Source organism: Oryzias latipes, chromosome 23, assembly GCF_002234675.1.
Source record: "Oryzias latipes chromosome 23, ASM223467v1".
Classification (NCBI taxonomy): domain Eukaryota; kingdom Metazoa; phylum Chordata; class Actinopteri; order Beloniformes; family Adrianichthyidae; genus Oryzias; species Oryzias latipes.
Genome location: NC_019881.2, coordinates 1,341,526 through 1,357,129, shown reverse-complemented (window position 1 = coordinate 1,357,129; position 15,604 = coordinate 1,341,526). Strand labels below are relative to the sequence as shown.

General features: G+C 43.3%; 1 long non-coding RNA gene across 1 annotated transcript in view; it reads left to right on the top strand.

The window, feature by feature from the left end:
- LOC110017646 overlaps positions 1-15,368 on the top strand; it is a 47,806-nt gene extending 32,438 nt beyond the window's left edge. Inside the window, exons 2-4 of the long non-coding RNA XR_002293113.1 lie at positions 5,876-5,944; positions 14,255-14,398; positions 14,469-15,368. This is a non-coding gene — a long non-coding RNA (uncharacterized LOC110017646). The remainder of the gene's footprint in view (positions 1-5,875; positions 5,945-14,254; positions 14,399-14,468) is intronic.
- Positions 15,369-15,604: the final 236 nt, after the last annotated feature.

Sequence of the window (15,604 nt, the reverse complement as noted above, 5' to 3'; positions counted from 1 at the left end):
ACCAGAAACACTCCATTCTCTCTCAGCCATAATTAACTGACTTGATGTTTTCAAGGAGAGGAGCTAATTAGGAATGAGTTAAGATTTATACAAAGAGTGCAGATTGGTAATTACATTTTTTCCCCACACAGCCATTGTTGCCGGTGAGGAAAACAGCTTGTTTACACGGCATTGTTTGTCGCAGCGGTTGCAGCAGCAGGGTGCACTTAGGGGGCACAGCAGGGAAAGGTCTTCATCATATTGCATGTGCCCAGAAGAAGCGGAAAATACTCTGATTACATGGAACCAGATGAAAGGATGACCTCAACTAAAGAAGAAAAAAGTTTTTTCACTATAGCTTTGTGAAAGAAACCAAACAACTTCTGTGCGTTTTGTTCTCTTCAAGGTTGTCTGTTGGAGCTCCTTGCTGCCATTGTCAGCTGAGAGGCTGCTGCATATTCCTGAAAGGTGATTATTTCAGCGCAGAAACACATTTAGACCAACAAAATTCTACAGGATGGTTGAGGATTGAGCCAATATGGTTAAACTGACAGCAAAGTGTGCAAACTGGCAGTACTTTGTATGAGCGCATGCAGTCGAATGCTTCTATTCTCCTGTAAAGCTACATTTACTGTGTCCACTTTCAATAGCTGCGTTTACACGGACAGAAGTAATCGGAATGAACGCCTGATCAGATGAAAAAAGCGTCACTCTGCCCTGATCAGACTCGTTCAGATCAATATTTCCTTCTGATGGAGATCGGTGGTCATGCTGATTGTTGATCTGATCGTGGTGCATATAGACAGTTCATTCTGATCGTGGGTCACTGCTGCTCTGGTTTACGTCATGCATAGACGGTGTGGCGCTCCAGAGGAGGCTTCGGAGCGCCAACAGGACCGCCAGCTAACATGTCTCTGAGCACAGCAGCCGGACGCATAGCTCTGTGTTTGCGGGCAGGGGAGGGGGCTTTGTCACGGTGTGGCGCTCCAGAGGAGGCTTCGGGCCGCAGTCCATCCCGCCGTTCTGCGTGAAGGAGCTGCTGGACTCAGGAGAACCGTGGAGAACTGTGGAGAACCGGTTCTCAGAGCAGAGGAGCGGCTTTGGGACGGTTTGTGAGCTAATGGAGGCAGATTTTGAATGCAGAAATGCAGCCCAGTCCTGAGAAACCGAGTAAACAATCCTGTGAATTCATGTTTCCAGTCGTGTCCAGACAGAATAAAAGCTGATGTTATTTGCACATATTTAGATGCAGATTGCAGCTTTGACTGCATGAATTAGGCACGTATTAGCCTAATTCTAACCTTCTTCCAGGTCTGTGCGGTCAAGAATAAAGCAAAAATGATAAGCTTTAAATTATATTAGAAGATCATCTCACTCTATGCCTGTTTGTTTACAACGGAACTCAATATTTTTTCTTCTATAGTCGTTTCTGGTATTTTAGAGAGTTTTGCCCATCTTCAAAAGTGTGGCGTGTGTCAACAATTGTTACAATCGGTTAAAGACTTTCTGAGCCCATGTACACAGTTCAATTCTAATCTGATCTTTGATCCGATCAAAGATATTTTGCACATAGAACCGTGGCGAGCGTGAATTCATCGTTGACTGTATATAGAGAAGTGGACTGAGCGACTGAGACGTCCCATTGAAAATGACTCCCTTTAGTTCCAACCAAAGTAGTCAATTTAGTCGTCATTTTTACACGACATGCCATCACCATGAGTGGCAACCACTCTCTCCAATCAGAAGAGACCATGTTAGAAGGCCACACCCCCTCCACTGAAGGCGGGCTCAGGAAAATCTGTGAATCAAACATTTGACGTGACACCACCTGCCTTTCTTGAGGCCTCTGATTGGTCAGTTTATACTTAAATAACTACTACGGCCAAAATATCATAAAACAATATTAGGATTAGCGGCAACATGCTAGAAAGATTTATGAGAGCACCTCTGGTGATTCTCACAAATACAATGACTGACTGACAGGACTAGCTGTTTATTTCACAACAGAAATCTATGGGATTTCAGCTTTCTGGGACCAGCGGGTTAATTTCTGATTCAAGAAAAAATGAAAGGTCCTTCTTATTTTGTTCTCATTTTTTCCCTCCTGTGACTAATGTGGTGACAGCAAGTCATCAACTTGGTCACAGACGGATTAAAGTCCATCTGGGAGTGTCCGTCATTCAGACGTAGCGCCTGCAGCAGACGGTGAAGCTCACCGTACCGGGAATGATGTCATGAACTCAGACATGGAGGCGTGGTTACTGATGCTTTTGTAGAGCTCTGTAAAACAAATGAACCTGATCTCTAGACATCATCCGTGTCTTCCATGGATTGACTGTAAATTAGATGTACAGTCAATGTTTCCATGTAGCGATCAGGCTAAAAACATTTGACTCCTCCCACACGCGTCAGGAGCATCAGGTTTATAAATTCATTTTTGGAAAAGTGGCAAGCAGTAAACTTGATGCACGTCGAAAGAGAGGCGTCCGACACAAACCTGACCTTCATCGGCATGAACGCAACTTAAGACCTAGCCACGTTTTTTTCATTGGTACCCCACGAATCTGACAGAAATGGAGTTCCCTGCATTTGTGTTATCAAGTTGTTTCTTGTGTTTAAAACAAAGTGTCTTGTTGTGTTGTGTGGAAGTTTGCACCTTTTTTTTTTGGTTAACTAACTACAGAAGTAGGATGGTGTGTCATGTCAGTCATGGACTTAGAAAGAGTCCACTCGGTCATGTTAGTCAAAGAATTAAGTCCCCCACTAGTCCAGCAAAAAGAGCTTTGGGGTCAAATTGATTGGGTGCAGAACAGATCACTTAAAAATACTCCTCAATTCATAGCTAGATCCTGTACAGAAATAGGGGTTGATTCATCCCATCCCAACTAACCATACATTTCTTTGTTTTCTGTACATATTTTGATTAGATTTACAGTATTTTTTACCACTCAAAGGCTGATCCAATTTCATCGTATTATTATGTACAACGACAATAAAGGATTCTGATTCTGACATGGGGCAAAGGTAGGGTACACCTTGGACCGGTTACCAGTCAAGGACACTGGTGCAAAAGTTTAATTACAGAAAGCAACAAAAACATTTAATCTAAATGGGCAAAAACATTACCCTTTTGACTACAAACATGGACTAAAACTCAAATATAAAGTCATAATCAGCTGAAGTTCAAAGCAGATATCAACACTCAAAGTCAAATTACTGATACAGAACAACAATCATTCCAAGTGCTCGACACAACACAACACAACACAATCAAAAACCAAACCAAAGTCTTGAATGTCACTGAAAACATAAAATCATAAATGAGTCTGTAACAAGTTTACCTTCAAATTTGCTTCACAGATTACATCATTGAACCAGCAACACTGTGGTAAAATTGGCAGAGACGGCAGTAAATGTTTGGGTCTCCTTCTGTCTGGTTGACCATTTATCCATTCGGCTCACCGGCCCCTGCAGGGATTGATGGGATGGAGGATTGCAAAATAGAGACACAGAGATAAAGAGGGAGCCCTGCTTGTAGCTGTAAATGAATACACACACGTGCACATACATGTGGTTGCAAGTACCATTCCACAAATGTGTGTGTGTGTGTGTGTGTGTGTGTGTGTGTGTGTGTGTGTGTGTGTGTGTGTGTGTGTGTGTGTGTGAGTGAGGACGGCAGCGTCCTGAGCCCCTGCTTGTGTTCAGAGAGCCCTGGCAGTGAGAGATAGCGGTTCTATCTTAATGGCTTCTACCGCCTGCCACTCAGTCTTCAGACAGAGTCCTCTGCCTGCACGATAAAGCCACTTCACAGGGGCTTGTGCCTCTCCACGCCGGTTGTTCCTCTCTTCTCTTGGAGGATGTGGGGGCGGGGAGGGGGGGGGCAGAGGTATTGATACAGGCACCTGGCCTCAGACAGAGTCTGAGCTTGAAAAGACAGGTGGAGAGCAACGGTAGAATTTACACAAGACGGCTGATGTTTTAAAAAAAAAAGAGACTTTTGGGACATGAATGGAATCTGAATTTCCTCTCCTTGTTTGAGACAATGTGTCTGAATCCCTCACACTCATTTCAAACCATGTTGGCTTGGATAGGAGGACAGCTGATGTCAGTTTTACCCCAATATGTACATTTGTTCAACTTTTATTTTGAAATAAAATGAAAATATATAGATATATATATTTTTACACTATTTTATGTCTCTGTCGTGAGCGAATCATCGCAGATCTTGTCATAATGCTTTACATTTACTAAAGTGTAACTTTCAAACCTCGACTTTTACAAGTTTTCGAAGGCTTAGATTCCCACTTTTCCCTCAGATGCTATTCTGAACAGTTAAATAAATCGTACTCTCCTAATAACCAAGGCCGCAGCACCCGCTGTGTTAGCATCTTAGCATCATAAAGCACATTGACGGAGCTAGCATGAGTGTTCTGGAAAAAAAGCACCTTATTTATCCACTGTATCAAATTTGATCCACACATTCACTTGCCATAAATGTATTATACAGTAATTATCAACAACATTTGCATTATTTCAATATAGCAAAAAGACTTTAAAAAAAGAATGATGATAAATGATTTATTCTCACCATAAAAGTTGAAAATTAGCTTAACATTTCCCGTCAAAAGTGTTTTTGGGATTTCACGAAACAATCCATTATGAAATGAGCAGGAAAAGCCCTTCTACTGCCTCTAGTGGAATGATGATGCACTACAAGACAGAAAACAGGGTGCAAATTCTACCCAATGGAGTTTTTTTAAAAGTGTGGATGATGCTAAGGAGATAATAGTCTCAGAGAAATGTCTTTCAAATATGATACAAATGGTTTTAGGCTAAGTACATGCTGCTAAATATTAATGACATGCGAACTTGTTGGACGCTAAAGTAACGTGTTTTTGGCTGTAAGATACAGGGGAGGGTTTCTTGCTTGGTTGTTCTTGTTTGTTTCAGTCAGCAGTGGATGCAGTTTATTTTGCCAGGATAAGCGCTACAGAGTTTGTGTTTAGTTGCATTACTACCTTTTAAAAAGGAAATTTGAACTATTTTAAACTTTGAATTTAAATTTGAACTATGTTAGCATAGATCAATGTGTCAATGGCGAGGCGGGATAAAGGGAGCTTTGCTTTGTCAGAATCTTGCTCCAAAGGTTTAAAGAAACACCCTAAATTCAGAAAATAGGAATTTTCTGTCAATTCTTTAATAATGTGGGCTTTGGAAGGTTAAGCAACATCCAAAGTCATGAGGTGGGCAAAAACAAAAAATAAACTTGTTCTGACTCTGAAAAACTCCACAAATGAAAAGTTAAGAAAACTTTTGTACTTGTTTGTCCTAAAACTGAGATCTAAAGCAACATTTCAGAAACGTTACCTCAGGCTTTACAGTTTTGACTGCAATTTTTTTTTCTGTTTTTCCTTTTAGATACTACCTTGATCTATTACAGAAAAAGCCTCCTACGGCCAAAAAACCAGCAATCTGCCCCATCGAGTTTGCATGTTTGTGTCTTCAGATTTGCATCATATGGAGATTTCCAAACATTTTAGGAAGTGTGCTGCTCTTGACTTCCTGGTTTGGGGATTAGGAGTGTTTCCCTGCATTTTGCATATTGTCGCTCCCTGATGCTGTGAGCTGTTAGATCCCTGTCAACGGTGTCATTGTAATAGTCTGTGTGTCCTGCCAGCACATTTACGTTCTCATTTCTCCTCAGTTCACAAATAATTTAGTGTTGTATGAATATTTTTCCGGCCCCTCCTGTGAATTATTTCCCTGTTACTACACTCTCAGCTTTGGCTCCGCTTTTCTGTCCTCATATATTCCTCCTTTCTTGTTGCGTGACATCTACATAAAGAATTCCTGAACACTTCCATTCATTGTTTTGCATTTTCCTCTTCATCCGCAGTTTCGTGCATTTCCGGCTTCACGCCGACCTCCTGCTGGTCTTCAAACGAGGGGTCAAGTTGGGAAAGAGGTGCGTCCAGGTCAGCGCTGCTCCGTTATGTGGGCCGGTTGCCGTCGACCGGGCCGCATAATGGAGAAATTAAGTTTCTGTAATGCGCAAATGTGGTTATCATTGGTTTTGCTGATGTTTACAGGGTCGAGGAGAAATGCGGTGTTCAGTAGGGGCCCAATTTAGTCGGGAATGCAATTAGATTTAGCCATTCCAGTGTATTCCCTCCATTTGACCATGAATTAGATTAGGTAAATAGAAAACTAATGCCGCTGATTGTTGTTGGAGCTGAAATGTTCTTGTAACACAGAGCAGAGGGCTCGGCGCTCATGTGTGCCTCATCCGTGTGTTTGTCAAATGATGTCAAACTTCTGAGGCTGTCGGGTCCAGAAGGTTTCATCTGGAGACGTTTCTCTTTGTTTATGGCGTTTGCTGATTGGTTTATCTTTGAGCGTCTGTGAAAAAGATTTTATTTTTCATGCATTTTGCAGCAGCATTTAAGGTTGAGTTTTTCATATTCTAGTACTCTGTACAAACGTAATTAAATGTTGGCCAGTACTTAAATGAGAGAGAGTTCAGTCTAAATCAAATCTGCACTTTAACAAATTTCTGCTTTACTAATATCAGAAGACAGTTTACATTTTTTTCCATTATTGTCTTTTAAAGTTTGGTTAACAAAACACAGCTGAGAAGAATTGATCTAAATCTATTTGTACAGAGTTTAGGGACAACATTTACTCTTTTATTAAGTCAAGAAAAAGTCCCAAATGTGAGAATATATGTGAGAATGCTGCAGAACAAAAATAGACCTGAAACCCCACAAAAGATTAGTTTAAAAAAGCTTTTCTTCTTCATTTAATTTAAGTATTTACAACAATGAAAATACATTAAAACAATACAATATTAATAAAGAATACAATTTATCACTCAAATGGTCAGTGATAAACTCCTGTTCAGCACGGGAACCTTCGCTGTACGTAAACAGAGAAGACGTGTTTGATACCAGGCTGTACACAGGTGTCATTGGGTGTAAAGGAAAACTTGCATTCCGTGGGAAACTGCTCTCCTTGAAGCCATCCCCCGGTGGTAGTTTGAGGAACTGCAACATTTGGAAAGTTGGGATTTATTTCAAATGAAAGAACAGACAATAAATCGAGGCTTGCTCTGATCTGTGACATAAACAGTTGATAACTTTGGCATGTCGAGACTAAAAGCATCATTTTGAATTCTTCTGCTTTTGGTTTTGTCGGTGAAGTGTTCTCATACATTCAGCTGGACTTAAAACCTTTCTTGGAATATTTTGCGGCTCAACCAAGCAGCTTCATCAGACTGATGCTGTTTTTTGCTTTTGGTTCTGTTTTTGGCAAAGATTGTCAACGACATCATAAAGTTTTTCATTCTGTATTTTCCACTTTCAGTGATGATATGGACATTTTCCCTGAACTCTTCATCCATCCATGTTCTGAGCCCCCCCTCCCTCTCTGTTGATGAAATGTTGCTGGAGCCTATCCCAGCCACGGTTGAGCAAAATGAGGACTGTAGGTGGAGACCGGAGAGCCTGAAGAAAACACACACGTGTACCAGTAGAACATGCAAACTCCACATAGAGAGGTCCCAGTTGGGATTTGAACCGGGGCTTCTTCCCATGTAGTTAGAGCGCTAACCACTACACCATTGTCCAGTCCCCCTCTGAATTCTTGCAAACTCCTTCGGATGAAATCTGTCCCAGACGGTGTTTTTCAAAGAATATGATGACAAAAACAATCTGGTGTCCAACCATATTTCTGTTCTTGTCTGCTAAATAGTCGTCACAGGTTTCCTTTTTTCCTTCAGACACTCTGCGTCTAAACTACTCACCTTTCATAAAGGTTTTATGGAAGGAAACTACCTCCTTATCTTTCTGCCTTACAGGGAAGAAATAAACTCTGAAATAAAATAAAAACTGTTTCTGTCCCTCCTGACGTGCCGTGAAAAACCACCAAAAAGTTTGTGTTTCCAGTAGGCTGTGTTGGTAGCAACCAGCGTGCACGGTGTGAGGCTGCAGAGTGTACCGTCAGCACCGACAGCCCTCCTCTTGGCTTCTCCTTCCTGTCTGTGTGTGTGCAGCGCTGTCTGTGTTAAAGTATCACCAAAGTGGCAGACTGTCAGTTCTGCTTTTCTCCGCGCTCTGCAGAACAATAGCTGGATTGGCCGTATGTGTGACACACAGACCACACACCCTTAATAGTGACTGACAGCACTAAGCATTGAAAGCAGCATGCACCGCAGACACACACACACACACACAGACTGCACACTTACCTGAGGACACAAAGGGTGTGGTGGGCCGGTGGAGATTTTCAGTCAAGTTGCATGAAGCTGTGCTCCCGTGTGCGTTTGTGCACGTGTTCAGCTGTGCGACTGAGCGCCAGCATATGTTTGCCCCATAGTGCTCAGCTGTCTCCTCCAAACAAAACAGTTTAGTGTTGAAGAATCCAAAGCTAAACCAAAAAGGAAGGGAGAAAACCCGTTTGGGCTTTTTCTTTGTCTCCGGGCTCATTTGTTGTGGCAGACCATGGAGGAGAAGCCTCTGACGGCCTCAGATACCTACGCTGCTCCAAGACATCTCTCTGGGATTGTAAAGCTCTGCTCACTGCGCCCTCAGTAACGCGTGTTGAGGCGACTGCTTTCAATGAAAAGTCTATGTAAACGCATGTTTTTGGGCTTCCGCGTTCAAAACTCACATTCAAGCGTAGCTTGGTACATTTCTACTATGTCTAAAACGTCCATCCATTGAACTCGCTTTAAGAGATAAACCAGGGCAAACTTTGACCAATCAGGGACTCAGATCTGGTGATGACGTATGGATGGCGTCCCTTTGAACTCATGGAAGTGCCAACCTTTTAAAAATTGATCATCAAGGAGAAATTAAAAATGCGGTTAGTGTCCTGGTGGAATTCTAGGACGCCAAATCTTTGAAACGTCTGAATCAAACTGTGAAAGAAGATTTACAAGATGTTCACCACTTCAACGATTCACACCAAGCCTTTTCCTATAGATTGATAGTAGAAAAACAGGGGGGCCCTCCCTGCTATCCACTGTAAACACCAAGGCCTAAACTGGGCCTCCAGTGGGACAAAAAAAGATTCAGTCAGCCACCAAATTGTGCAACTTTCATAATCTGATTTTTAAAGAACTTATTTGTAAATTATGGTAGAAAAAAAGTATTTTGTCAAAAAAAAAAGTTCAGCTCAATACAGTCAAACATTTCTGTAAGTCTTCAAAAGGTTTTCACAAACTGTTGCTGGTGTTTTGGTCCATTCCTGCATGCAGATCTCCTCTAGAGCAGTGATGTTTTGGTCCATTCCTCCCTGCAGATCTCCTCTAGAGCAGTGATGTTTTGGTCCATTCCTCCCTGCAGATCTCCTCTACAACAGTGATGTTTTGGTCCATTCCTGCATGCAGATCTCCTCTAGAGCAGTGATGTTTTGGTCCATTCCTGCATGCAGATCTCCTCTAGAGCAGTGATGTTTTGGTCCATTCCTCCCTGCAGATCTCCTCTAGAGCAGTGATGTTTTGGTCCATTCCTCCATGCAGATCTCCTCTAGAGCAGTGATGTTTTGGTCCATTCCTCCATGCAGATCTCCTCTAGAGCAGTGATGTTTTGGTCCATTCCTCCATGCAGATCTCCTCTAGAGCAGTGATGTTTTGGTCCATTCCTCCATGCAGATCTCCTCTACAGCAGTGATGTTTTGGTCCATTCCTGCATGCAGATCTCCTCTAGAGCAGTGATGTTTTGGTCCATTCCTCCATGCAGATCTCCTCTACAGCAGTGATGTTTTGGTCCATTCCTCCATGCAGATCTCCTCTACAGCAGTGGTGTTTTGGTCCATTCCTCCATGCAGATCTCCTCTAGAGCAGTGATGTTTTGGTCCATTCCTCCATGCAGATCTCCTCTACAGCAGTGATGTTTTGGTCCATTCCTGCATGCAGATCTCCTCTAGAGCAGTGATGTTTTGGTCCATTCCTCCATGCAGATCTCCTCTACAGCAGTGATGTTTTGATCCATTCCTCTATGCAGATCTCCTCTAGAGAAGTGATGTTTTGGTCCATTCCTCCATGCAGATCTCCTCTAGAGCAGTGATGTTTTGGTCCATTCCTCCATGCAGATCTCCTCTAGAGCAGTGATGTTTTGGTCCATTCCTCCATGCAGATCTCCTCTAGAGCAGTGATGTTTTGGTCCATTCCTCCCTGCAGATCTCCTCTAGAGCAGTGATGTTTTGGTCCATTCCTCCCTGCAGATCTCCTCTACAACAGTGATGTTTTGGTCCATTCCTGCATGCAGATCTCCTCTAGAGCAGTGATGTTTTGGTCCATTCCTGCATGCAGATCTCCTCTAGAGCAGTGATGTTTTGGTCCATTCCTCCATGCAGATCTCCTCTAGAGCAGTGATGTTTTGGTCCATTCCTCCATGCAGATCTCCTCTAGAGCAGTGATGTTTTGGTCCATTCCTCCATGCAGATCTCCTCTAGAGCAGTGATGTTTTGGTCCATTCCTCCATGCAGATCTCCTCTAGAGCAGTGATGTTTTGGTCCATTCCTCCATGCAGATCTCCTCTAGAGCAGTGATGTTTTGGTCCATTCCTCCATGCAGATCTCCTCTAGAGCAGTGATGTTTTGGTCCATTCCTCCCTGCAGATCTCCTCTAGAGCAGTGATGTTTTGGTCCATTCCTCCCTGCAGATCTCCTCTACAACAGTGATGTTTTGGTCCATTCCTGCATGCAGATCTCCTCTAGAGCAGTGATGTTTTGGTCCATTCCTGCATGCAGATCTCCTCTAGAGCAGTGATGTTTTGGTCCATTCCTCCATGCAGATCTCCTCTAGAGCAGTGATGTTTTGGTCCATTCCTCCATGCAGATCTCCTCTAGAGCAGTGATGTTTTGGTCCATTCCTCCATGCAGATCTCCTCTAGAGAAGTGATGTTTTGGTCCATTCCTCCATGCAGATCTCCTCTAGAGCAGTGATGTTTTGGTCCATTCCTCCATGCAGATCTCCTCTAGAGCAGTGATGTTTTGGTCCATTCCTCCATGCAGATCTCCTCTAGAGCAGTGATGTTTTGGTCCATTCCTCCATGCAGATCTCCTCTACAGCAGTGATGTTTTGGTCCATTCCTCCATGCAGATCTCCTCTACAGCAGTGATGTTTTGGTCCATTCCTCCATGCAGATCTCCTCTACAGCAGTGATGTTTTGGTCCATTCCTCCATGCAGATCTCCTCTACAACAGTGATGTTTTGGTCCATTCCTCCATGCAGATCTCCTCTACAGCAGTGGGGTTTTGGTCCATTCCTCCATGCAGATCTCCTCTACAGCAGTGATGTTTTGATCCATTCCTCCATGCAGATCTCCTCTAGAGCAGTGATGTTTTGGTCCATTCCTCCATGCAGATCTTCTCTAGAGCAGTGATGTTTTGGTCCATAACTCCATGCAGATCTCCTCTAGAGCAGTTGTGTTTTGGTCCATAACTTCATGCAGATCTCCTCTAGAGCAGTTGTGTTTTGGCCCATTCCTCCATGCAGATCTCCTCTAGAGCAGTGATGTTTTGGTCCATTCCTCCATGCAGATCTTCTCTAGAGCAGTGATTTTTTTTGGCCCATTCCTCCATGCAGATCTTCTGTAGAGCAGTGATGTTTTGGTCCATAACTCCATGCAGATCTTCTCTAGAGCAGTGATGTTTTGGCCCATTCCTCCATGCAGATCTCCTCAAGAGCAGTGGTGTTTTGGTCCATTGCTCCATGCAGATCTCCTCTAGAGCGGTGATGTTTTGGCCCATTCCTCCATGCAGATCTCCTCAAGAGCAGTGATGTTTTGGCCCATTCCTCCATGCAGATCTCCTCAAGAGCAGTGGTGTTTTGGTCCATTGCTCCATGCAGATCTCCTCTAGAGCGGTGATGTTTTGGCCCATTGCTCCATGCAGATCTCCTCTAGAGCGGTGATGTTTTGGCCCATTCCTCCATGCAGATCTCCTCTAGAGCAGTGATGTTTTGGTCCATTCCTCCATGCAGATCTCCTCTAGAGCAGTGATGTTTTGGCCCATTCCTCCATCCAGATCTCCTCTAGAGCGGTGATGTTTTGGCCCATTCCTCCATGCAGATCTCCTCTAGAGCGGTGATGTTTTAGGGCCGTCATTTCAACTCCCTCCAGAGATGTTCTATGGGGTTGAGATCTGGAGACTGGTTAGGCCACTCCAGGACCTTTAAATCCCCCTCCTTCGTTACCCAGGCAACATGACCTTAGGATGGTTGTCATGCTGAAAGACCCAGCCATGTTTTATCTTCAATGCTGATGGAAGGAGGTTTTCACTCCATATCTGACCATACATGGCTCCATTCATTCTTTCCTTTACATGGATCAATCGTCCTGGTCCCTTTGCTGAAAAACAGCCCCACAGCATGATGCTTCCACCCCCATGCTTTACAGTAGGTCTGGTGGTCTTTGGATGCAGCTCAGCATTCGTTCTCCTCCAAACAGTAGAGTTCTTACCAAAAGGTTGTATTGTGGTTACATACGACCACAGGACATTCTCCCAATCCTCTTCTGGATTCTCCAAATGCTCTCTAGCAGACTGTAGACGGTTCTGCACAAGCAGGGGGACACGTCTGGCCCTGCCAGGTTTGAGTCCCTGGTGGTGTAGTGTGTTACTGATGGTAGCCTTTGTTCCTTTGGTCCCAGCTCTCTGCAGGTCATTCACTAGGTCCACCGTGGGATTCTGGGATCTTTGCTCACCGTTCTTGTGATCATTCTGACCCCACGGGGTGAGATCTTAGGGGGAGCCCCAGATGGAGGGAGATTCTCAGTGGTCTTGTATGTCTTCCATTTCCTAATAATTGATTTCTTCACACCAAGCTGCTTACCTGTAGCAGATTCAGTCTTCCAGCCTGGTGCAGGTCAACAATCTGGTTTCTGTTGTCCTTAGACAGCTCTTTGGTCTCTAGTGGAGTTTGGAGTGTGACTGTCTGAGGTTTTGGACAGGTGTCTTGACGTTTACCCTTGATTAAAATTTCAAGCCTCCCTAATCTTTTTAAGCAGGACTTAAACAGATGGTGGCTGACTGAATACTTTTTTTGCCCGACTGTACACCATACAAAATCAGCATTTTGAGCTTTTAAGGTTATTATAATGTTATTACTCACTATAAATAACCCCAAACTGGAATTTTGATCTGTTCACACATCTCTGAGCACCAGCCCCTCCCAATCCACAAAAATGAGTTCTCACATTCATAGAACCGCCCCTTCCAGGAAGAGTCTGTGCTGCAAGCCCCGCCCCAGGCTAACAGACACACCCACTTTCTCCACAGAGGTAGCGGTGATCGGCTTTCCTTTTCTGTGTCCAATATGAACATCCATCTTTGGAAAAGTTGGAATGTTGTTTGTTTTCGTGGGCGAGACGCAGACATGCTGCTAAGGCCGGATCCAGGATGATGTCATGAAATGGGCGGCACACACAAGGAGCGAAAGGCGGAGCCTCAGAGATGGAGTCGTCATACTTCTGGGTTTGAAAAGAGTTCATGAAAATAACTCATATTTCATTTTTAGTGTTTTTTAGTGTGCCAAAGGTAATAAATGATACATGGATACAGTTGACTCTGATGCCTTCAGAAAAGCAGGATCCAATTTTCTCCAACCAATCAACTCCAAACCACTAAACATAGTTTAAATTTCACTCCATCATCTTTACTTTAGTTTTAAATTGTTCCTAGTATTCCTTCATTTCTGATTGTCCTGTTTTAGGCAAAATAAAAAAACTGTGTTTTTTAGGACATACTTTCTTCAGAGTGGCAGGAGTCCATCAGACCTTCTGGGTTGTTGGCAGCATTATTGGCACGCAGTAAAATCCTCCCCCACTTCCCGTCATCCATCTGTTTATGTGCTTTCCCACTAACCTACAGCCCCTTACATCCAACTGATATTGGCTGTGCAATAAAAATGATCCATCCGTCAAGTTCTGATCCAGATTCCAGCTCGGACCAGGAAAACAAAGACGTTCCTGGATCTGTTGGTCTGCAGGTGGAAGATCAGAAAAGGGGCGGAGCAGGGACTTGTGGCCCCGCCCAGCATGTTTACTACGTCACAGCTACAATCTTTCTCAAACGACATCCTGATTCACAACAATTTGAATAAGGAAATAATCAGAAATGCAATTTAAAGCTGAATGTTCTTGATCATTTTTCTCCATCACGAGAAAAACGCCACAAGAAGATGTTAAAAACACAGTTTTTCTCCTGATCCTGATTTTTAAACATAGAAGTGAAAATGTGCCTGATGTAAAGTGATGGAGATCAACGTCTTCAGGTATGCTGACATTCATGCTTCTGCACCAAGACCATGACATTTATCTCCATTCTGCCTCGGAGAAGATGAATTCAGCTTCATTAGATCGGATATTTGGCAAGAAGCCATGATGGGAGGAAGATTCTCCGCCACACACGGAGCGAGGTAATAACACACACAGGTCACATTCTAATACTGGGTAATGCATTGGAAATAACATTTAGATTTCACACAGGTCGCTGGAGCCAAAGTCTTTCCTGTTAACTCTGTCATTCAGCCCCCCACCTCCACCACCACCAGCCATTCTCGTCCACAAAGACATAAAAGCCAAAAATAATTAAAGAGCTGACCCATTTGGACAATAGTGTGGGGAATTCAACAGCGCCTGAAAGAACTCCAGTGCTTCAAACCCAGGATTCCCTATATTAATCTTGTTTCAAGGCTTGTTTCATGTCCACTGTTCTGCTATTTGATGCAGTTAGCATAGCCAATCGTGTGAACAGCGGCGTGTGAATCAAAGCGGAGCTGAGAACAGCTTTGCTCTGTAACCCGGTGGAACCAAAGAAACAACACAAGTTAAGGGATTATGCACGGACGAGTCCCAGACATTTTTCAGGATGTGTGTCTGAAGGTTTGCTGATGGCCACAGCCTCACTGCCAAACATGCCAAGGAGGGAAAACCTGTTTGTGTCCATTCAGATTTTTTATATCTATGTGTGTTCATGGATATAAGTTCATGGAAGGAATTCAGAAACGGGACAGGCAGAATTTACTCCACCCAACTCTACAACCATCCAGAGGTATGAAGTACATTTAAAGCTCTGTTAGGTTATTTAATTAAAAGAAAAATACACACAACCCTTAAGCTTTGTAACGTGTTAGAGAGCTGCCCTCATCTCTAGTGGTAGTGGGTCAAATTTGACCCGTGATTTTTGAGACTTTAAGAATAGACTAAACTAGCAGAAATTATGTTTTTTGATGACGATTATCATTCCATTCCAGTACAAAAAGACAAATCGTACTTTGTATTTTTCTATTGAATTCTCTGTTTTCATGATCCTTAGGATTTGATGTTTACTTTACAGTTACTGAAGCCCGTTGAGACGACTGCTGTTGTGGTTTTGGGCTTTACAAATAAAACGGAATTGAATTGAAATAGAAAATAATTACATTAAAAGTCTGATTAAAAAAAAGCATTGTGGAAAAACTAGTTCCTTCCCCCCCCACATCTAACTCCTTCTTGGAGCATGTCAAGTCACTCGGTCACGGGTCTGAAATCCATGCGTTTTCTTAAAGCAGCTTCCCCAACGGTAACAGAAAAAAAAATGTATTTGGAGAGTTCATTTAGGCAGAAAAGATCCAGTGAGGGAA